This window comes from Osmerus mordax, chromosome 1, assembly GCF_038355195.1.
Source record: "Osmerus mordax isolate fOsmMor3 chromosome 1, fOsmMor3.pri, whole genome shotgun sequence".
NCBI classification, from domain to species: domain Eukaryota; kingdom Metazoa; phylum Chordata; class Actinopteri; order Osmeriformes; family Osmeridae; genus Osmerus; species Osmerus mordax.
The window spans coordinates 2,898,721-2,919,657 of NC_090050.1; the positions used below are offsets into that span (position 1 = coordinate 2,898,721).

General features: G+C 53.5%; 20 non-coding genes across 20 annotated transcripts; 10 read left to right on the top strand and 10 right to left on the bottom strand.

Moving 5' to 3' along the window:
- Positions 1 to 179: 179 nt before the first annotated feature.
- Positions 180 to 376, top strand: LOC136952424 (U2 spliceosomal RNA). The gene has a single exon (XR_010877867.1). It is a non-coding gene; the product is annotated as a U2 spliceosomal RNA (small nuclear RNA).
- Positions 377 to 1,293: 917 nt separating this feature from the next.
- Positions 1,294 to 1,400, bottom strand: LOC136953777 (U6 spliceosomal RNA). Its single transcript, XR_010877998.1, has one exon. It is a non-coding gene; the product is annotated as a U6 spliceosomal RNA (small nuclear RNA).
- A 239-nt stretch (positions 1,401 to 1,639) lies between these two features.
- LOC136952435 (U2 spliceosomal RNA) lies at positions 1,640 to 1,836 on the top strand. Its single transcript, XR_010877868.1, has one exon. It is a non-coding gene; the product is annotated as a U2 spliceosomal RNA (small nuclear RNA).
- Positions 1,837 to 2,778: 942 nt separating this feature from the next.
- LOC136953940 (U6 spliceosomal RNA) lies at positions 2,779 to 2,885 on the bottom strand. The gene has a single exon (XR_010878036.1). It is a non-coding gene; the product is annotated as a U6 spliceosomal RNA (small nuclear RNA).
- A 239-nt stretch (positions 2,886 to 3,124) lies between these two features.
- Positions 3,125 to 3,321, top strand: LOC136952689 (U2 spliceosomal RNA). The gene has a single exon (XR_010877891.1). It is a non-coding gene; the product is annotated as a U2 spliceosomal RNA (small nuclear RNA).
- A 983-nt stretch (positions 3,322 to 4,304) lies between these two features.
- Positions 4,305 to 4,411, bottom strand: LOC136953782 (U6 spliceosomal RNA). The gene has a single exon (XR_010878000.1). It is a non-coding gene; the product is annotated as a U6 spliceosomal RNA (small nuclear RNA).
- A 6,228-nt stretch (positions 4,412 to 10,639) lies between these two features.
- Positions 10,640 to 10,821, top strand: LOC136952810 (U2 spliceosomal RNA). The gene has a single exon (XR_010877902.1). It is a non-coding gene; the product is annotated as a U2 spliceosomal RNA (small nuclear RNA).
- A 954-nt stretch (positions 10,822 to 11,775) lies between these two features.
- On the bottom strand, positions 11,776 to 11,882 carry LOC136953784 (U6 spliceosomal RNA). The gene has a single exon (XR_010878001.1). It is a non-coding gene; the product is annotated as a U6 spliceosomal RNA (small nuclear RNA).
- A 239-nt stretch (positions 11,883 to 12,121) lies between these two features.
- LOC136952446 (U2 spliceosomal RNA) lies at positions 12,122 to 12,318 on the top strand. The gene has a single exon (XR_010877869.1). It is a non-coding gene; the product is annotated as a U2 spliceosomal RNA (small nuclear RNA).
- Positions 12,319 to 13,257: 939 nt separating this feature from the next.
- LOC136953950 (U6 spliceosomal RNA) lies at positions 13,258 to 13,364 on the bottom strand. The gene has a single exon (XR_010878038.1). It is a non-coding gene; the product is annotated as a U6 spliceosomal RNA (small nuclear RNA).
- Positions 13,365 to 13,603: 239 nt separating this feature from the next.
- On the top strand, positions 13,604 to 13,800 carry LOC136952457 (U2 spliceosomal RNA). Its single transcript, XR_010877870.1, has one exon. It is a non-coding gene; the product is annotated as a U2 spliceosomal RNA (small nuclear RNA).
- Positions 13,801 to 14,763: 963 nt separating this feature from the next.
- Positions 14,764 to 14,870, bottom strand: LOC136953787 (U6 spliceosomal RNA). The gene has a single exon (XR_010878002.1). It is a non-coding gene; the product is annotated as a U6 spliceosomal RNA (small nuclear RNA).
- A 239-nt stretch (positions 14,871 to 15,109) lies between these two features.
- LOC136952468 (U2 spliceosomal RNA) lies at positions 15,110 to 15,306 on the top strand. The gene has a single exon (XR_010877871.1). It is a non-coding gene; the product is annotated as a U2 spliceosomal RNA (small nuclear RNA).
- Positions 15,307 to 16,250: 944 nt separating this feature from the next.
- Positions 16,251 to 16,357, bottom strand: LOC136953793 (U6 spliceosomal RNA). The gene has a single exon (XR_010878003.1). It is a non-coding gene; the product is annotated as a U6 spliceosomal RNA (small nuclear RNA).
- A 239-nt stretch (positions 16,358 to 16,596) lies between these two features.
- Positions 16,597 to 16,793, top strand: LOC136952479 (U2 spliceosomal RNA). The gene has a single exon (XR_010877872.1). It is a non-coding gene; the product is annotated as a U2 spliceosomal RNA (small nuclear RNA).
- Positions 16,794 to 17,736: 943 nt separating this feature from the next.
- Positions 17,737 to 17,843, bottom strand: LOC136953800 (U6 spliceosomal RNA). Its single transcript, XR_010878005.1, has one exon. It is a non-coding gene; the product is annotated as a U6 spliceosomal RNA (small nuclear RNA).
- Positions 17,844 to 18,077: 234 nt separating this feature from the next.
- On the top strand, positions 18,078 to 18,274 carry LOC136952501 (U2 spliceosomal RNA). Its single transcript, XR_010877874.1, has one exon. It is a non-coding gene; the product is annotated as a U2 spliceosomal RNA (small nuclear RNA).
- Positions 18,275 to 19,239: 965 nt separating this feature from the next.
- Positions 19,240 to 19,346, bottom strand: LOC136953806 (U6 spliceosomal RNA). The gene has a single exon (XR_010878006.1). It is a non-coding gene; the product is annotated as a U6 spliceosomal RNA (small nuclear RNA).
- A 239-nt stretch (positions 19,347 to 19,585) lies between these two features.
- On the top strand, positions 19,586 to 19,782 carry LOC136952700 (U2 spliceosomal RNA). The gene has a single exon (XR_010877892.1). It is a non-coding gene; the product is annotated as a U2 spliceosomal RNA (small nuclear RNA).
- Positions 19,783 to 20,765: 983 nt separating this feature from the next.
- LOC136953811 (U6 spliceosomal RNA) lies at positions 20,766 to 20,872 on the bottom strand. Its single transcript, XR_010878007.1, has one exon. It is a non-coding gene; the product is annotated as a U6 spliceosomal RNA (small nuclear RNA).
- Positions 20,873 to 20,937: the final 65 nt, after the last annotated feature.

The window sequence follows — 20,937 nt, forward strand, 5'->3', positions numbered from 1 at the left end:
GGCGGGGTTGAAGCGCGAGGGCCGGCCCCCTCGCCATCCCCTCTACCCCTCCCCTCTACCCCTACTGCTAACCCCTACACCCCCTACTCTAGTCTAGTCTCGTCGTTGTCGTCCGTCACCGTGGAGCAGCGCAAGGGTACTGAGGGGCCGTGCGCGGGTATCGTGGAGTAATGGGGGTCATCGCTTCTCGGCCTTTTGGCTCAGATCAAGTGTAGTTTCTGTTCTTGTCAGTTTAATATCTGATAGGTCACCCACGGGGGCGACCAGTTCTTATTAAGCAGATTTTTGCAAACAGGGAGCCGGAACGAGGGCTCGCTCCGTCCGCTCCGCGCATCGCCCCGGTATCGCAGCTCCTCCGGGGAACGGTGCACTCTTTCTAAGCGTGTCAAAGGGAAACCCTGTGGGTGAGGTGAGTGAGGTGAGAGGCCGGGTGTCATCATACCCCCACCAGTCATATGCTTAAAATCTCGAGTTGCTGGACGCAGCACTCTCTACTGGATGGCTCTCACATCTCGTTGTGTAACTTACTGTAGCATTGCGAGTCATACGTTCATAAGTGAAGATGTGGACTTATGGGTTGTTCTTGGGCATAAGAGGAATTGTCAAGCATTGTTCTGTGGATTCTCGGTCTCCTGAGACCTTCTCCTCAGCTCTGGCTTTGTCCTTGTAATTCCTCACCTCTGGCTTTCCATCTCTGGTTTACAATAATCATGATGGTGTAGGTAAGAGTCCACCTAAGAGTCCACCTTCCTTTTGTCACACACGTTTGCCTTGTAATTGATTTCATTCATTTGCCATGTTATTTCATGTACGTTTCATTTGAACGTACTTACTTACTTACCTTGACCATTCTTGCTCTGATTGAACCCATCGAGTCAAATAAGCAAGTGTGTAATTCCATTGGTATTGGCCTCATTTGGCGGTTCATGTTAATACACTGCTCAGTTTCCCCATCTTCCTTGAAACCATAGGGGAATCATTTTCAGTCGTTTGGCCAATATTTACCCCCCCTAGAGGAGTGTGCATGCGCGTGCGTGCGTGCGTACGTAACCAACCAACAAACCAACAAACAAACTAGTGAATAAATGCCCAAAAATAAGGAATACGCCGGTGAGGCGAAGCCCTTTTCCTTTGGCCTGCCGTTTTCCCGCCCTTTTACTTAAAAAAAAACAAAAAAACAAAAAAAAAATTGGGGATCGTTTGTTTGTTTACAACTAGGTGGTCGTCGGTCAAGGTCTAACCCTAGCCCTAGCCCTAGCCCTAACCCTAAAAGGTGGAATGATGATGATGATCCAAAATTCGGAACGCTTCACGGATTTGCGTGTCATCCTTTCGCAGGGGCCATGCTAATCTTCTCTGTATCGATCCAATTTTATTAGATGTGCTGCCGTAGCGAGCACAAGACAGGCAGCTGCACCGACCCCTATATATCCGGCACGTCACTGGTCGAGTCGTCTTGGGGCGGGGTTGAAGCGCGAGGGCCGGCCCCCTCGCCATCCCCTCTACCCCTCCCCTCTACCCCTACTGCTAACCCCTACACCCCCTACTCTAGTCTAGTCTCGTCGTTGTCGTCCGTCACCGTGGAGCAGCGCAAGGGTACTGAGGGGCCGTGCGCGGGTATCGTGGAGTAATGGGGGTCATCGCTTCTCGGCCTTTTGGCTCAGATCAAGTGTAGTTTCTGTTCTTGTCAGTTTAATATCTGATAGGTCACCCACGGGGGCGACCAGTTCTTATTAAGCAGATTTTTGCAAACAGGGAGCCGGAACGAGGGCTCGCTCCGTCCGCTCCGCGCATCGCCCCGGTATCGCAGCTCCTCCGGGGAACGGTGCACTCTTTCTAAGCGTGTCAAAGGGAAACCCTGTGGGTGAGGTGAGTGAATGTGAGTGAGGTGAGTGAATGTGAGTGAGGTGAGAGGCCGGGTGTCATCATGCCCCCACCAGTCATATGCTTAAAATCTCGAGTTGCTGGACGCAGCAGTCTCTACTTGATGGCTCTCACATCTCGTTGTGTAACTTACTGTAGCATTGCGAGTCATACGTTCATAAGTGAAGATGTGGACTTATGGGTTGTTCTTGGGCATAAGAGGAATTGTCAAGCATTGTTCTGTGGATTCTCGGTCTCCTGAGACCTTCTCCTCAGCTCTGGCTTTGTCCTTGTAATTCCTCACCTCTGGCTTTCCATCTCTGGTTTACAATAATCATGATGGTGTAGGTAAGAGTCCACCTAAGAGTCCACCTTCCTTTTGTCACACACGTTTGCCTTGTAATTGATTTCATTCATTTGCCATGTTATTTCATGTACGTTTCATTTGAACGTACTTACTTACTTACCTTGACCATTCTTGCTCTGATTGAACCCATCGAGTCAAATAAGCAAGTGTGTAATTCCATTGGTATTGGCCTCATTTGGCGGTTCATGTTAATACACTGCTCAGTTTCCCCATCTTCCTTGAAACCATAGGGGAATCATTTTCAGTCGTTTGGCCAATATTTACCCCCCCTAGAGGAGTGTGCATGCGCGTGCGTGCGTGCGTGCGTACGTAACCAACCAACAAACCAACAAACAAACTAGTGAATAAATGCCCAAAAATAAGGAATACGCCGGTGAGGCGAAGCCCTTTTCCTTTGGCCTGCCGTTTTCCCGCCCTTTTACTTAAAAAAAAACAAAAAATAAAATGGGGATCGTTTGTTTGATTACAACTAGGTGGTCGTCGGTCAAGGTCTAACCCTAGCCCTAGCCCTAGCCCTAACCCTAAAAGGTGGAATGATGATGATGATCCAAAATTCAGAACGCTTCACGGATTTGCGTGTCATCCTTTCGCAGGGGCCATGCTAATCTTCTCTGTATCGATCCAATTTTATTAGATGTGCTGCCGTAGCGAGCACAAGACAGGCAGCTGCACCGACCCCTATATATCCGGCACGTCACTGGTCGAGTCGTCTTGGGGCGGGGTTGAAGCGCGAGGGCCGGCCCCCTCGCCATCCCCTCTACCCCTCCCCTCTACCCCTACTGCTAACCCCTACACCCCCTACTCTAGTCTAGTCTCGTCGTTGTCGTCCGTCACCGTGGAGCAGCGCAAGGGTACTGAGGGGCCGTGCGCGGGTATCGTGGAGTAATGGGGGTCATGGCTTCTCGGCCTTTTGGCTCAGATCAAGTGTAGTTTCTGTTCTTGTCAGTTTAATATCTGATAGGTCACCCACGGGGGCGACCAGTTCTTATTAAGCAGATTTTTGCAAACAGGGAGCCGGAACGAGGGCTCGCTCCGTCCGCTCCGCGCATCGCCCCGGTATCGCAGCTCCTCCGGGGAACGGTGCACTCTTTCTAAGCGTGTCAAAGGGAAACCCTGTGGGTGAGGTGAGTGAGGTGAGTGAATGTGAGTGAGGTGAGTGAATGTGAGTGAGGTGAGTGAATGTGAGTGAGGTGAGTGAGGTGAGAGGCCGGGTGTCATCATGCCCCCACCAGTCATATGCTTAAAATCTCGAGTTGCTGGACGCAGCAGTCTCTACTTGATGGCTCTCACATCTCGTTGTGTAACTTACTGTAGCATTGCGAGTCATACGTTCATAAGTGAAGATGTGGACTTATGGGTTGTTCTTGGGCATAAGAGGAATTGTCAAGCATTGTTCTGTGGATTCTCGGTCTCCTGAGACCTTCTCCTCAGCTCTGGCTTTGTCCTTGTAATTCCTCACCTCTGGCTTTCCATCTCTGGTTTACAATAATCATGATGGTGTAGGTAAGAGTCCACCTAAGAGTCCACCTTCCTTTTGTCACACACGTTTGCCTTGTAATTGATTTCATTCATTTGCCATGTTATTTCATGTACGTTTCATTTGAACGTACTTACTTACTTACCTTGACCATTCTTGCTCTGATTGAACCCATCGAGTCAAATAAGCAAGTGTGTAATTCCATTGGTATTGGCCTCATTTGGCGGTTCATGTTAATACACTGCTCAGTTTCCCCATCTTCCTTGAAACCATAGGGGAATCATTTTCAGTCGTTTGGCCAATATTTACCCCCCCTAGAGGAGTGTGCATGCGCGTGCGTGCGTGCGTGCGTGCGTACGTAACCAACCAACAAACCAACAAACAAACTAGTGAATAAATGCCCAAAAATAAGGAATACGCCGGTGAGGCGAAGCCCTTTTCCTTTGGCCTGCCGTTTTCCCGCCCTTTTACTTAAAAAAAAACAAAAAATAAAATGGGGATCGTTTGTTTGTTTACAACTAGGTGGTCGTCGGTCAAGGTCTAACCCTAGCCCTAGCCCTAGCCCTAACCCTAAAAGGTGGAATGATGATGATGATCCAAAATTCGGAACGCTTCACGGATTTGCGTGTCATCCTTTCGCAGGGGCCATGCTAATCTTCTCTGTATCGATCCAATTTTATTAGATGTGCTGCCGTAGCGAGCACAAGACAGGCAGCTGCACCGACCCCTATATATCCGGCACGTCACTGGTCGAGTCGTCTTGGGGCGGGGTTGAAGCGCGAGGGCCGGCCCCCTCGCCATCCCCTCTACCCCTCCCCTCTACCCCTACTGCTAACCCCTACACCCCCTACTCTAGTCTAGTCTCGTCGTTGTCGTCCGTCACCGTGGAGCAGCGCAAGGGTACTGAGGGGCCGTGCGCGGGTATCGTGGAGTAATGGGGGTCATCGCTTCTCGGCCTTTTGGCTAAGATCAAAAGCTGCATCGCGGCCTTATCAAGCGATCGAGCGCCATTGAGGCGACAGTGGCAACCGGCGGTATTGCGGGAGGCGGTGGACCTGGAGTCGGCATTCTGGAGGCGGACGTGAACTGCGGCGGTGAGTCTGGGGCGGGGAGGGTTGGCGGTACCGGGAGTCGAGCGATGTATGGGGCACCGGTACCGTGCTTAGGGGGGATGGTCGCTGGGCCGAGTGCCGTGGGAGGGTTTGCCCCGACCACGGAGGGAGCGGCTGGGGTCGCGGCGGGGATCCTGCGGAGGACCCTGACCGGCGGACTGCAGGCCAGGGGGGACGGTGTGTCCCATGCTCCGGGGCCGGAGGCTGGCAGATCTGGTGGAGCCGGGGACGGAGGCGGAGTCCCCAATGCGGCCGGAGGTCCGGGCGGCGACAAAGGTCTGGGAGGCGGCGGAGCGCCTGGCGGAGGAGCGTCGGGAGACGGCGGAGCGCTTGGCGGCGGGGCGCTTGGCGGCGGAGCGCTTGGCGGCGGAGCGCTTGGCGGCGGAGGAGTGCAGGCTGGCGGCGGAGCGCTTGGCGGCGGAGGAGTGCTGGCTGGCGGCGGAGCACCGGGAGGTGGCGGAGCGCCTGGCGGAGGAGCGCCAGGAGGCGGAGCGCCGGGCGGAGGAGCGTCGGGAGGCGGAGCGCTTGGCGGTGGTGGAGGGCCGGCTGGCGGCGGTGGTGGCGCCTCTGGTGGCGGGAGGCCGATGGGACGGCCGCGGACGGGTATGAAGAACTCCCTCCGGTTTTCATGGAGGGACCCGGATGTGCCGCGGCTGTCGAGAGAGGTGTTCACCCGGCAGGTGGTGATCGCCATTTTAAAACTGACGCCGGCGGAGGTCCTGTGTCTACAGGACAACGTCCAGGAGAGGGGGTTCGATGTGACCCTGAAGACGGCGGCTATTGCGGCGTCCGTCCTGGGCTTGGTGAGGGCCCAGAGGGCGGTGGCGCCCCTTGGGTCGTATGAGGTGGTGGACCTTGACCGCCAGAATTTTAGGGTGGTGACGGTCCATTTATATAATGGGAACGTGTCGGAGCAGGCGGTGGCCGCGTTTCTCAGCCGCTATGGGGACGTGAAGTCAGGGGCCCGGTACGTCCTGGACTCGTTGGGGTACTGGACGGGGCGGCGCCAGTACCAGATGCTGCTGGGTGAGGACGGAGCGGGGATGGACGGGCTACAGCACCCCCCGGCCTATTTTTCCATCGGGAGTGACAGGGGCTATTTGTTCTATGCTCGCCAGCCCCCTTGCTGCAGGAGGTGTCGCCGGGTGGGGCACACGGAGGTGACATGTGGGGGGCCCCGCTGCGGGGTGTGTGGTGAGGAGGGGCACGTGGCACGGAACTGCCACGTGCCAAAGACCTGCCACCGCTGTGGTGCGGCGGGGCACCTAATGAGGTCGTGCCCTGCCCGGGAGAGGAGTTATGCGGGAGCCGCAGCAAGGGAGGCTGGTGCCCCTGTCACCCCAGGCGTCGCCCCTGGTGCCCCGGGCGGGGCCCCTGTCGCCCCAGAGGAGGCCCCGGAGGTTCCGGACGTAGCCCCCGACGCCCTGGTCACTCCAGAGACGGCGGAGGAGAGGGGGGAGGCGGCGGACGAAGAGGTCACCGCGTCCTCTCCGGAGGAAGACCTCACCATGGACGGGTTGCGGCAGCTGACGCGGGTGTTGGAGGAGTTGACGGCGCAGGCGGAGGTGACCCTAGATTCTGGGGAATCGAGGCTAGGGTCGGGTGGCGAGGTGGATGGTATGGTGAGGGCTGGAGGCGGCGGGTCGGGCCCGGCGGGGCTCGGGCAGCTGCAGCTGGTCCTGGACAGAGTGGATGGGGGGGAGGTGGGGGGGTCGAGGAACCCCCGCCGAAAGGCGAGTGCGCTCGCTGAGGGTGAGCGGTTTGTGGCAGGGGGGGCGGGGAGTAAGAGGGGGAAGGGGAGGGAGGGTAGACGAAGCGGGGAGAGGGGGCAAGGGCGGACTCTGCCCAGTTCGATGCCCGACACCCCGGTGGAGTTAGGTGGGGGTTTTATAGAGGGCGGGGAGGAGGAGGGGGAGCCAAACCCGGTGCCGGCCTCCTGGGGGGAAAGGATGGAGACGGAGGAGGGGGAGGGGAGTGGGAGTGGGGTGGGGGAGGATTTGTATGGGTGATAGGTTGGGGTCTTGGGGTTTTTTTTTCTTTTATGTATGTATCATGTCTTTCACTGTTTGTACTTTTAATTTGCGGGGATTGAGGGACAGGGTGAAGAGGGCGGCTGTTTTTTCGTTTTTGGGGGGTTTGAATTTCACTGTGTGTTTTGTACAGGAGGTGCACTTAAGGGACAGGGGTGATGTGGTGGGGTTTACGCGGGAGTGGGGAAGGGGGGGGTCTGTATGGAGTGTGGGGGGGGTGCACTCATCAGGGGTGGGGATTTTGTTTGGGGGCGGTGGGGTTCGGGTGGAGGGGTCTTTTATGATATCACAGGGGAGGGCCATGGGGGCTGATATTTGTGTGGGGGAAATGAAAATGCGGGTGATTTGCGTGTATGGGCCACAGGGGAGGGTGGCAAGGGGGGAGTTGGTGGAGTGTGTGGCCCCTCACTGTGCAACAAACAGGGTGTTGGTGGTAGGGGGGGATTTCAATGTTGAGTTAGGGGGCACGGGTGAGGTGAGTGTCGCAGCGTGGAGGGTTTTGTTTAGCGGGCATAGTTTGGTGGATGGGGGGAGGCGCACTACCCCTCATTTGGACGGGCCCACGTGGCGTAATTCCCGTGGGGTCCAGAAGCGTTTAGACTACGTTTTCTTGCCTCGGTCTTTGGGACCGGTGTCGGGCCGGGTGCTCCCTGTATTCTTCTCGGACCATGATGGGGTCCTCTTGACGGTGCGGGCCCGGGTGCCGGTCTTTGGCCGGGGGTACTGGCGCCTCAACCTGGGGGTCTTGGAGGAGCGGGAGTTCTGCGACTCCGTGGCCCACTTCTATCAGGGCCTCGTGGGCCTTAAGCCCTTCTACGCGGGGATGGTCGAGTGGTGGGAGACTGTTAAGGCCCGACTGAGGGACTTTATCCAGGGGCACTGCAGGAGGCAGGCGAAGGCTTTGAGGGCGGAGATCGCACGGCTGCAGCACCAACTTGAGCTGGAGCATTCCTTGGGAAACCTGGGAGTGTCCCCCGACTTGCAGCGGTGTGCCGCTCTCAAGGTCCGTTTGAGGGTCATCCATGAGCGTCGTGCTCGCGCCTACCTCTTGAGGGCGCGTCAGGATTTCTTGGAAGAGAATGAGACGTGCTCGGCCTCTTTCTTCGCCTCGGTCAAAGCGGCGAAGAGGAGGTCAGTGTTCGCGGGGGTGAGGGACCTCCAGGGCCACGTAGCAGCGGAGCCTGCCCGTATGGTGGAGGCCGCCACCGACTATTACCGCGTTTTGTTTAGTGCCAGGGAGGTAGATGAGGGTTATGGCGAGGTCTTCCTTAGAGCGTTGACCCGGCGGGCGCCTCCAGAGGTGGCGGCGGCCATGGAGGCGCCGTTGTCCCTTGGGGAGCTGGAGGGAGCACTGAGGCGCATGGGCCGGCGGAAGGTGCCGGGCCTCGATGGGCTGCCGGCCGAGTTCTATCTCAAGTTTTGGGATGTGATCGGGCCGGCGGTCCTCGAGGTCCTCACCGAGGTCCTCGGCACGGCGACCCTGGGAGGGTCGATGGCCGACGGGGTGCTGTCCCTCCTGTCGAAGGGAGGGGACGGCACCGACCTGGGGAACTGGCGGCCATTGACCATGCTGTGCGTGGACTACAAACTGTTGGCCAAGGTCTTGGCGGACCGGCTGCGCACAGCACTCCCGGGCGTCGTGCACGAGGACCAGACCTGTGGCGTAGGGGGCCGGTCCGTGCGCTGGAATCTCCAGCTGCTCCGGGACGTCATAGCCTGGGCCGGGGACCGCGGGCTGCCTCTGATGGTAGCCGGCCTCGACCAGGCAAAGGCGTTCGATAGGGTCCACAGAGGTTTTTTGTTTAAGGTGTTAGAGAGGCTAGGGATAGGGCACGTGTTCATCGGGTGGCTGAGTACTCTGTACTCGGCCGTGGGGTGCACGGTTTCTATCAATGGGCACTTGGGACAGAGGTTTGACTTGGTCTCAGGGGTTAGGCAAGGGTGCCCGCTCTCACCCCTGCTGTTCATCCTTTATATGGAGCCCCTGGCGGCGGCCATTCGGGCCGACCCCGGTGTTGATGGGATACTGGTACCAGGTAGCGGGGGCCTACGGGTCAAGATGACTCAGTACGCAGACGACACCACTCTGCTGCTGGGGAGCGACGCTAGCCTGATCCGAGCCTTGGAGACCTTCCAAGATTTCACGAAGGCCTCTGGTGCGGTGCTTAACCTCACCAAGTCGTCGGTGAAGTTCTTTGGGCGCTGGAGGGGAAGGACGGATGTACCAGGGGGGCTGGCTCACTGTGCAGGGCCCCTGCGGATCTTGGGGGTGCATTTTCAGGCGGCCCAGTGCGCCACGGCCAACTGGACCAGGCGCCTAACCGCGGTCGAGCGGAAGTTGTCCCTGTGGAAGGCCAGGACTTTGACATTCGTGGGGAAAGTACTGGTCCTGAGGATGGAGGTGTTGCCGACTCTCCTCTTCCTGGCTTACGTGTATCCCATGCCGGCCGGCATGCGGCGGCCCTTGACGCGGCTCGTGTTTCGCTTCCTCTGGGGGGGGAGATACGAGATCGTGTCGAGGGTCCGCATGCTGGCCCCCGTGAGTCAGGGGGGGAGGGACGTGCCACACTTCCCGCTGAAACTTGACTGCGTGTTCGTTTGTTTTCTTTTGGGAGAGTTGTCCAGTCCGGTGCTGCACCCTTCTGGGCACTTCCTACGTTTTTTCTTTTCGTATCAGGCGAGGCACTTGATAGAGTGGTCCAACCTGGGCCCCCGGGCGGAGCAGCTGCCGTGGCACTTTGGCCAAGCGGCCAAGTGGATGAAGCTGCACCCTGCGGCCAGGGACCCGGTACTGGGCCTGAGTCAGAGGGCCCTGTATGCCGAGTTGGTGCAGGGAGTCTGTGCGCCGGCCGTGGTGGGGATACCCGCCGCGGTCTGGTCGTCAGTACAACTGCCCGGTCTTGACAACGGTCTCAAAGACCTGAATTGGCTGTGCCTTCACAAGGGCCTGCCGGTGCGGGAGATCATGCACCGGCACGGCCTGGCACGGACCTCGGTGTGCCCGCGGGCCACCTGTAGCGGTGACGAGTCCATAAGACACGTCATGTGGGACTGTCCTTTTGCGGGGGTAGTGTGGGCGAGGGCGGGGTTTTTGCTGGGCAGGGTGGTCACGGGGTTTAGGCTCACATGGGTGAGGGTGGAGAGGGGTGTGGGGTGGTCAGGGGGGAGGCGTAATCGCTTCCTCCTGTGGCTGATCATCAGCCTTTTTAAACGGGTGTTGTGGCAGGCGAGGAAGGAGTGGGTGCAGAGAGGGGTGGACTGGGGGGTGGAGGGGTGTGTTAAGAGGGTGGAGGATAGTCTACGGGTGAGGGTGGGGGTGGATGTGAGGAGGTGGGGGATGCACGCGGCCAGAGAGAGGTGGAAGGGGGGTCTTGGCCTCCTGTGAGGGGCGGGGTTTTTTTGGGTGGTGTTGGTTTTTGTGTGGGAGGGTCACCCTGGCTGTGTTTTTTGTGTTTTGCTGGGATTGGCCCTGAGCGTGGCCTTTGGCCCAGTGAGGTCCTGATTGTGTCCCTGTGTACCCTGCCCCTGTGTGAAGCCTCAGATTTTGTGTATTGCCACTACGGGTGGTTGGGGTGCGTTTATTGTTTCCTGTTATTCCTATTATTTGTTTTATTTAAGGATTTCACTTGTGTGTGTAAGGGGCTGGGGGTGTGGGGGTTTTTGGGAAGGGCGAGGGTTTATTGTGGTGTCTATGAGGGTGTATATGGGGATTGGGGTTTGTGCGGACAGTGTCGGTTGGGTGAGTGGGGTTTAGGCCCCACGCCTTTCTTGTGTTGTGTCTGTTGTGAATAAAACTTTTAAAACTAAAAAAATTCTGTTCTTGTCAGTTTAATATCTGATAGGTCACCCACGGGGGCGACCAGTTCTTATTAAGCAGATTTTTGCAAACAGGGAGCCGGAACGAGGGCTCGCTCCGTCCGCTCCGCGCATCGCCCCGGTATCGCAGCTCCTCCGGGGAACGGTGCACTCTTTCTAAGCGTGTCAAAGGGAAACCCTGTGGGTGAGGTGAGTGAATGTGAGTGAGGTGAGTGAATGTGAGTGAGGTGAGAGGCCGGGTGTCATCATGCCCCCACCAGTCATATGCTTAAAATCTCGAGTTGCTGGACGCAGCAGTCTCTACTTGATGGCTCTCACATCTCGTTGTGTAACTTACTGTAGCATTGCGAGTCATACGTTCATAAGTGAAGATGTGGACTTATGGGTTGTTCTTGGGCATAAGAGGAATTGTCAAGCATTGTTCTGTGGATTCTCGGTCTCCTGAGACCTTCTCCTCAGCTCTGGCTTTGTCCTTGTAATTCCTCACCTCTGGCTTTCCATCTCTGGTTTACAATAATCATGATGGTGTAGGTAAGAGTCCACCTAAGAGTCCACCTTCCTTTTGTCACACACGTTTGCCTTGTAATTGATTTCATTCATTTGCCATGTTATTTCATGTACGTTTCATTTGAACGTACTTACTTACTTACCTTGACCATTCTTGCTCTGATTGAACCCATCGAGTCAAATAAGCAAGTGTGTAATTCCATTGGTATTGGCCTCATTTGGCGGTTCATGTTAATACACTGCTCAGTTTCCCCATCTTCCTTGAAACCATAGGGGAATCATTTTCAGTCGTTTGGCCAATATTTACCCCCCCTAGAGGAGTGTGCATGCGCGTGCGTGCGTGCGTGCGTGCGTACGTAACCAACCAACAAACCAACAAACAAACTAGTGAATAAATGCCCAAAAATAAGGAATACGCCGGTGAGGCGAAGCCCTTTTCCTTTGGCCTGCCGTTTTCCCGCCCTTTTACTTAAAAAAAAACAAAAAAACAAAAAAAAAATTGGGGATCGTTTGTTTGTTTACAACTAGGTGGTCGTCGGTCAAGGTCTAACCCTAGCCCTAGCCCTAGCCCTAACCCTAAAAGGTGGAATGATGATGATGATCCAAAATTCGGAACGCTTCACGGATTTGCGTGTCATCCTTTCGCAGGGGCCATGCTAATCTTCTCTGTATCGATCCAATTTTATTAGATGTGCTGCCGTAGCGAGCACAAGACAGGCAGCTGCACCGACCCCTATATATCCGGCACGTCACTGGTCGAGTCGTCTTGGGGCGGGGTTGAAGCGCGAGGGCCGGCCCCCTCGCCATCCCCTCTACCCCTCCCCTCTACCCCTACTGCTAACCCCTACACCCCCTACTCTAGTCTAGTCTCGTCGTTGTCGTCCGTCACCGTGGAGCAGCGCAAGGGTACTGAGGGGCCGTGCGCGGGTATCGTGGAGTAATGGGGGTCATCGCTTCTCGGCCTTTTGGCTCAGATCAAGTGTAGTTTCTGTTCTTGTCAGTTTAATATCTGATAGGTCACCCACGGGGGCGACCAGTTCTTATTAAGCAGATTTTTGCAAACAGGGAGCCGGAACGAGGGCTCGCTCCGTCCGCTCCGCGCATCGCCCCGGTATCGCAGCTCCTCCGGGGAACGGTGCACTCTTTCTAAGCGTGTCAAAGGGAAACCCTGTGGGTGAGGTGAGTGAATGTGAGTGAGGTGAGTGAATGTGAGTGAGGTGAGAGGCCGGGTGTCATCATGCCCCCACCAGTCATATGCTTAAAATCTCGAGTTGCTGGACGCAGCAGTCTCTACTTGATGGCTCTCACATCTCGTTGTGTAACTTACTGTAGCATTGCGAGTCATACGTTCATAAGTGAAGATGTGGACTTATGGGTTGTTCTTGGGCATAAGAGGAATTGTCAAGCATTGTTCTGTGGATTCTCGGTCTCCTGAGACCTTCTCCTCAGCTCTGGCTTTGTCCTTGTAATTCCTCACCTCTGGCTTTCCATCTCTGGTTTACAATAATCATGATGGTGTAGGTAAGAGTCCACCTAAGAGTCCACCTTCCTTTTGTCACACACGTTTGCCTTGTAATTGATTTCATTCATTTGCCATGTTATTTCATGTACGTTTCATTTGAACGTACTTACTTACTTACCTTGACCATTCTTGCTCTGATTGAACCCATCGAGTCAAATAAGCAAGTGTGTAATTCCATTGGTATTGGCCTCATTTGGCGGTTCATGTTAATACACTGCTCAGTTTCCCCATCTTCCTTGAAACCATAGGGGAATCATTTTCAGTCGTTTGGCCAATATTTACCCCCCCTAGAGGAGTGTGCATGCGCGTGCGTGCGTGCGTACGTAACCAACCAACAAACCAACAAACAAACTAGTGAATAAATGCCCAAAAATAAGGAATACGCCGGTGAGGCGAAGCCCTTTTCCTTTGGCCTGCCGTTTTCCCGCCCTTTTACTTAAAAAAAAACAAAAAAAAAAAAAAAAAATGGGGATCGTTTGTTTGTTTACAACTAGGTGGTCGTCGGTCAAGGTCTAACCCTAGCCCTAGCCCTAACCCTAAAAGGTGGAATGATGATGATGATCCAAAATTCAGAACGCTTCACGGATTTGCGTGTCATCCTTTCGCAGGGGCCATGCTAATCTTCTCTGTATCGATCCAATTTTATTAGATGTGCTGCCGTAGCGAGCACAAGACAGGCAGCTGCACCGACCCCTATATATCCGGCACGTCACTGGTCGAGTCGTCTTGGGGCGGGGTTGAAGCGCGAGGGCCGGCCCCCTCGCCATCCCCTCTACCCCTCCCCTCTACCCCTACTGCTAACCCCTACACCCCCTACTCTAGTCTAGTCTCGTCGTTGTCGTCCGTCACCGTGGAGCAGCGCAAGGGTACTGAGGGGCCGTGCGCGGGTATCGTGGAGTAATGGGGGTCATCGCTTCTCGGCCTTTTGGCTCAGATCAAGTGTAGTTTCTGTTCTTGTCAGTTTAATATCTGATAGGTCACCCACGGGGGCGACCAGTTCTTATTAAGCAGATTTTTGCAAACAGGGAGCCGGAACGAGGGCTCGCTCCGTCCGCTCCGCGCATCGCCCCGGTATCGCAGCTCCTCCGGGGAACGGTGCACTCTTTCTAAGCGTGTCAAAGGGAAACCCTGTGGGTGAGGTGAGTGAATGTGAGTGAGGTGAGTGAATGTGAGTGAGGTGAGTGAATGTGAGTGAGGTGAGAGGCCGGGTGTCATCATGCCCCCACCAGTCATATGCTTAAAATCTCGAGTTGCTGGACGCAGCAGTCTCTACTTGATGGCTCTCACATCTCGTTGTGTAACTTACTGTAGCATTGCGAGTCATACGTTCATAAGTGAAGATGTGGACTTATGGGTTGTTCTTGGGCATAAGAGGAATTGTCAAGCATTGTTCTGTGGATTCTCGGTCTCCTGAGACCTTCTCCTCAGCTCTGGCTTTGTCCTTGTAATTCCTCACCTCTGGCTTTCCATCTCTGGTTTACAATAATCATGATGGTGTAGGTAAGAGTCCACCTAAGAGTCCACCTTCCTTTTGTCACACACGTTTGCCTTGTAATTGATTTCATTCATTTGCCATGTTATTTCATGTACGTTTCATTTGAACGTACTTACTTACTTACCTTGACCATTCTTGCTCTGATTGAACCCATCGAGTCAAATAAGCAAGTGTGTAATTCCATTGGTATTGGCCTCATTTGGCGGTTCATGTTAATACACTGCTCAGTTTCCCCATCTTCCTTGAAACCATAGGGGAATCATTTTCAGTCGTTTGGCCAATATTTACCCCCCCTAGAGGAGTGTGCATGCGCGTGCGTGCGTGCGTGCGTACGTAACCAACCAACAAACCAACAAACAAACTAGTGAATAAATGCCCAAAAATAAGGAATACGCCGGTGAGGCGAAGCCCTTTTCCTTTGGCCTGCCGTTTTCCCGCCCTTTTACTTAAAAAAAAACAAAAAAACAAAAAAAAAATTGGGGATCGTTTGTTTGTTTACAACTAGGTGGTCGTCGGTCAAGGTCTAACCCTAGCCCTAGCCCTAACCCTAAAAGGTGGAATGATGATGATGATCCAAAATTCGGAACGCTTCACGGATTTGCGTGTCATCCTTTCGCAGGGGCCATGCTAATCTTCTCTGTATCGATCCAATTTTATTAGATGTGCTGCCGTAGCGAGCACAAGACAGGCAGCTGCACCGACCCCTATATATCCGGCACGTCACTGGTCGAGTCGTCTTGGGGCGGGGTTGAAGCGCGAGGGCCGGCCCCCTCGCCATCCCCTCTACCCCTCCCCTCTACCCCTACTGCTAACCCCTACACCCCCTACTCTAGTCTAGTCTCGTCGTTGTCGTCCGTCACCGTGGAGCAGCGCAAGGGTACTGAGGGGCCGTGCGCGGGTATCGTGGAGTAATGGGGGTCATCGCTTCTCGGCCTTTTGGCTCAGATCAAGTGTAGTTTCTGTTCTTGTCAGTTTAATATCTGATAGGTCACCCACGGGGGCGACCAGTTCTTATTAAGCAGATTTTTGCAAACAGGGAGCCGGAACGAGGGCTCGCTCCGTCCGCTCCGCGCATCGCCCCGGTATCGCAGCTCCTCCGGGGAACGGTGCACTCTTTCTAAGCGTGTCAAAGGGAAACCCTGTGGGTGAGGTGAGTGAATGTGAGTGAGGTGAGTGAATGTGAGTGAGGTGAGAGGCCGGGTGTCATCATGCCCCCACCAGTCATATGCTTAAAATCTCGAGTTGCTGGACGCAGCAGTCTCTACTTGATGGCTCTCACATCTCGTTGTGTAACTTACTGTAGCATTGCGAGTCATACGTTCATAAGTGAAGATGTGGACTTATGGGTTGTTCTTGGGCATAAGAGGAATTGTCAAGCATTGTTCTGTGGATTCTCGGTCTCCTGAGACCTTCTCCTCAGCTCTGGCTTTGTCCTTGTAATTCCTCACCTCTGGCTTTCCATCTCTGGTTTACAATAATCATGATGGTGTAGGTAAGAGTCCACCTAAGAGTCCACCTTCCTTTTGTCACACACGTTTGCCTTGTAATTGATTTCATTCATTTGCCATGTTATTTCATGTACGTTTCATTTGAACGTACTTACTTACTTACCTTGACCATTCTTGCTCTGATTGAACCCATCGAGTCAAATAAGCAAGTGTGTAATTCCATTGGTATTGGCCTCATTTGGCGGTTCATGTTAATACACTGCTCAGTTTCCCCATCTTCCTTGAAACCATAGGGGAATCATTTTCAGTCGTTTGGCCAATATTTACCCCCCCTAGAGGAGTGTGCATGCGCGTGCGTGCGTGCGTACGTAACCAACCAACAAACCAACAAACAAACTAGTGAATAAATGCCCAAAAATAAGGAATACGCCGGTGAGGCGAAGCCCTTTTCCTTTGGCCTGCCGTTTTCCCGCCCTTTTACTTAAAAAAAAACAAAAAATAAAATGGGGATCGTTTGTTTGTTTACAACTAGGTGGTCGTCGGTCAAGGTCTAACCCTAGCCCTAGCCCTAGCCCTAGCCCTAACCCTAAAAGGTGGAATGATGATGATGATCCAAAATTCGGAACGCTTCACGGATTTGCGTGTCATCCTTTCGCAGGGGCCATGCTAATCTTCTCTGTATCGATCCAATTTTATTAGATGTGCTGCCGTAGCGAGCACAAGACAGGCAGCTGCACCGACCCCTATATATCCGGCACGTCACTGGTCGAGTCGTCTTGGGGCGGGGTTGAAGCGCGAGGGCCGGCCCCCTCGCCATCCCCTCTACCCCTCCCCTCTACCCCTACTGCTAACCCCTACACCCCCTACTCTAGTCTAGTCTCGTCGTTGTCGTCCGTCACCGTGGAGCAGCGCAAGGGTACTGAGGGGCCGTGCGCGGGTATCGTGGAGTAATGGGGGTCATCGCTTCTCGGCCTTTTGGCTCAGATCAAGTGTAGTTTCTGTTCTTGTCAGTTTAATATCTGATAGGTCACCCACGGGGGCGACCAGTTCTTATTAAGCAGATTTTTGCAAACAGGGAGCCGGAACGAGGGCTCGCTCCGTCCGCTCCGCGCATCGCCCCGGTATCGCAGCTCCTCCGGGGAACGGTGCACTCTTTCTAAGCGTGTCAAAGGGAAACCCTGTGGGTGAGGTGAGTGAATGTGAGTGAGGTGAGTGAATGTGAGTGAGGTGAGAGGCCGGGTGTCATCATGCCCCCACCAGTCATATGCTTAAAATCTCGAGTTGCTGGACGCAGCAGTCTCTACTTGATGGCTCTCACATCTCGTTGTGTAACTTACTGTAGCATTGCGAGTCATACGTTCATAAGTGAAGATGTGGACTTATGGGTTGTTCTTGGGCATAAGAGGAATTGTCAAGCATTGTTCTGTGGATTCTCGGTCTCCTGAGACCTTCTCCTCAGCTCTGGCTTTGTCCTTGTAATTCCTCACCTCTGGCTTTCCATCTCTGGTTTACAATAATCATGATGGTGTAGGTAAGAGTCCACCTAAGAGTCCACCTTCCTTTTGTCACACACGTTTGCCTTGTAATTGATTTCATTCATTTGCCATGTTATTTCATGTACGTTTCATTTGAACGTACTTACTTACTTACCTTGACCATTCTTGCTCTGATTGAACCCATCGAGTCAAATAAGCAAGTGTGTAATTCCATTGGTATTGGCCTCATTTGGCGGTTCATGTTAATACACTGCTCAGTTTCCCCATCTTCCTTGAAACCATAGGGGAATCATTTTCAGTCGTTTGGCCAATATTTACCCCCCCTAGAGGAGTGTGCATGCGCGTGCGTGCGTGCGTGCGTACGTAACCAACCAACAAACCAACAAACAAACTAGTGAATAAATGCCCAAAAATAAGGAATACGCCGGTGAGGCGAAGCCCTTTTCCTTTGGCCTGCCGTTTTCCCGCCCTTTTACTTAAAAAAAAACAAAAAACAAAAAAAAAATTGGGGATCGTTTGTTTGTTTACAACTAGGTGGTCGTCGGTCAAGGTCTAACCCTAGCCCTAGCCCTAACCCTAAAAGGTGGAATGATGATGATGATCCAAAATTCGGAACGCTTCACGGATTTGCGTGTCATCCTTTCGCAGGGGCCATGCTAATCTTCTCTGTATCGATCCAATTTTATTAGATGTGCTGCCGTAGCGAGCACAAGACAGGCAGCTGCACCGACCCCTATATATCCGGCACGTCACTGGTCGAGTCGTCTTGGGGCGGGGTTGAAGCGCGAGGGCCGGCCCCCTCGCCATCCCCTCTACCCCTCCCCTCTACCCCTACTGCTAACCCCTACACCCCCTACTCTAGTCTCGTCGTTGTCGTCCGTCACCGTGGAGCAGCGCAAGGGTACTGAGGGGCCGTGCGCGGGTATCGTGGAGTAATGGGGGTCATCGCTTCTCGGCCTTTTGGCTCAGATCAAGTGTAGTTTCTGTTCTTGTCAGTTTAATATCTGATAGGTCACCCACGGGGGCGACCAGTTCTTATTAAGCAGATTTTTGCAAACAGGGAGCCGGAACGAGGGCTCGCTCCGTCCGCTCCGCGCATCGCCCCGGTATCGCAGCTCCTCCGGGGAACGGTGCACTCTTTCTAAGCGTGTCAAAGGGAAACCCTGTGGGTGAGGTGAGTGAATGTGAGTGAGGTGAGTGAATGTGAGTGAGGTGAGTGAATGTGAGTGAGGTGAGAGGCCGGGTGTCATCATGCCCCCACCAGTCATATGCTTAAAATCTCGAGTTGCTGGACGCAGCAGTCTCTACTTGATGGCTCTCACATCTCGTTGTGTAACTTACTGTAGCATTGCGAGTCATACGTTCATAAGTGAAGATGTGGACTTATGGGTTGTTCTTGGGCATAAGAGGAATTGTCAAGCATTGTTCTGTGGATTCTCGGTCTCCTGAGACCTTCTCCTCAGCTCTGGCTTTGTCCTTGTAATTCCTCACCTCTGGCTTTCCATCTCTGGTTTACAATAATCATGATGGTGTAGGTAAGAGTCCACCTAAGAGTCCACCTTCCTTTTGTCACACACGTTTGCCTTGTAATTGATTTCATTCATTTGCCATGTTATTTCATGTACGTTTCATTTGAACGTACTTACTTACTTACCTTGACCATTCTTGCTCTGATTGAACCCATCGAGTCAAATAAGCAAGTGTGTAATTCCATTGGTATTGGCCTCATTTGGCGGTTCATGTTAATACACTGCTCAGTTTCCCCATCTTCCTTGAAACCATAGGGGAATCATTTTCAGTCGTTTGGCCAATATTTACCCCCCCTAGAGGAGTGTGCATGCGCGTGCGTGCGTGCGTACGTAACCAACCAACAAACCAACAAACAAACTAGTGAATAAATGCCCAAAAATAAGGAATACGCCGGTGAGGCGAAGCCCTTTTCCTTTGGCCTGCCGTTTTCCCGCCCTTTTACTTAAAAAAAAACAAAAAAACAAAAAAAAAATTGGGGATCGTTTGTTTGTTTACAACTAGGTGGTCGTCGGTCAAGGTCTAACCCTAGCCCTAGCCCTAGCCCTAACCCTAAAAGGTGGAATGATGATGATGATCCAAAATTCGGAACGCTTCACGGATTTGCGTGTCATCCTTTCGCAGGGGCCATGCTAATCTTCTCTGTATCGATCCAATTTTATTAGATGTGCTGCCGTAGCGAGCACAAGACAGGCAGCTGCACCGACCCCTATATATCCGGCACGTCACTGGTCGAGTCGTCTTGGGGCGGGGTTGAAGCGCGAGGGCCGGCCCCCTCGCCATCCCCTCTACCCCTCCCCTCTACCCCTACTGCTAACCCCTACACCCCCTACTCTAGTCTAGTCTCGTCGTTGTCGTCCGTCACCGTGGAGCAGCGCAAGGGTACTGAGGGGCCGTGCGCGGGTATCGTGGAGTAATGGGGGTCATGGCTTCTCGGCCTTTTGGCTCAGATCAAGTGTAGTTTCTGTTCTTGTCAGTTTAATATCTGATAGGTCACCCACGGGGGCGACCAGTTCTTATTAAGCAGATTTTTGCAAACAGGGAGCCGGAACGAGGGCTCGCTCCGTCCGCTCCGCGCATCGCCCCGGTATCGCAGCTCCTCCGGGGAACGGTGCACTCTTTCTAAGCGTGTCAAAGGGAAACCCTGTGGGTGAGGTGAGTGAGGTGAGTGAATGTGAGTGAGGTGAGTGAATGTGAGTGAGGTGAGTGAATGTGAGTGAGGTGAGTGAGGTGAGAGGCCGGGTGTCATCATGCCCCCACCAGTCATATGCTTAAAATCTCGAGTTGCTGGACGCAGCAGTCTCTACTTGATGGCTCTCACATCTCGTTGTGTAACTTACTGTAGCATTGCGAGTCATACGTTCATAAGTGAAGATGTGGACTTATGGGTTGTTCTTGGGCATAAGAGGAATTGTCAAGCATTGTTCTGTGGATTCTCGGTCTCCTGAGACCTTCTCCTCAGCTCTGGCTTTGTCCTTGTAATTCCTCACCTCTGGCTTTCCATCTCTGGTTTACAATAATCATGATGGTGTAGGTAAGAGTCCACCTAAGAGTCCACCTTCCTTTTGTCACACACGTTTGCCTTGTAATTGATTTCATTCATTTGCCATGTTATTTCATGTACGTTTCATTTGAACGTACTTACTTACTTACCTTGACCATTCTTGCTCTGATTGAACCCATCGAGTCAAATAAGCAAGTGTGTAATTCCATTGGTATTGGCCTCATTTGGCGGTTCATGTTAATACACTGCTCAGTTTCCCCATCTTCCTTGAAACCATAGGGGAATCATTTTCAGTCGTTTGGCCAATATTTACCCCCCCTAGAGGAGTGTGCATGCGCGTGCGTGCGTGCGTACGTAACCAACCAACAAACCAACAAACAAACTAGTGAATAAATGCCCAAAAATAAGGAATACGCCGGTGAGGCGAAGCCCTTTTCCTTTGGCCTGCCGTTTTCCCGCCCTTTTACTTAAAAAAAAACAAAAAAACAAAAAAAAAATTGGGGATCGTTTGTTTGTTTACAACTAGGTGGTCGTCGGTCAAGGTCTAACCCTAGCCCTAGCCCTAGCCCTAACCCTAAAAGGTGGAATGATGATGATGATCCAAAATTCGGAACGCTTCACGGATTTGCGTGTCATCCTTTCGCAGGGGCCATGCTAATCTTCTCTGTATCGATCCAATTTTATTAGATGTGCTGCCGTAGCGAGCACAAGACAGGCAGCTGCACCGACCCCTATATATCCGGCACGTCACTGGTCAAGTCGTCTTGGGGCGG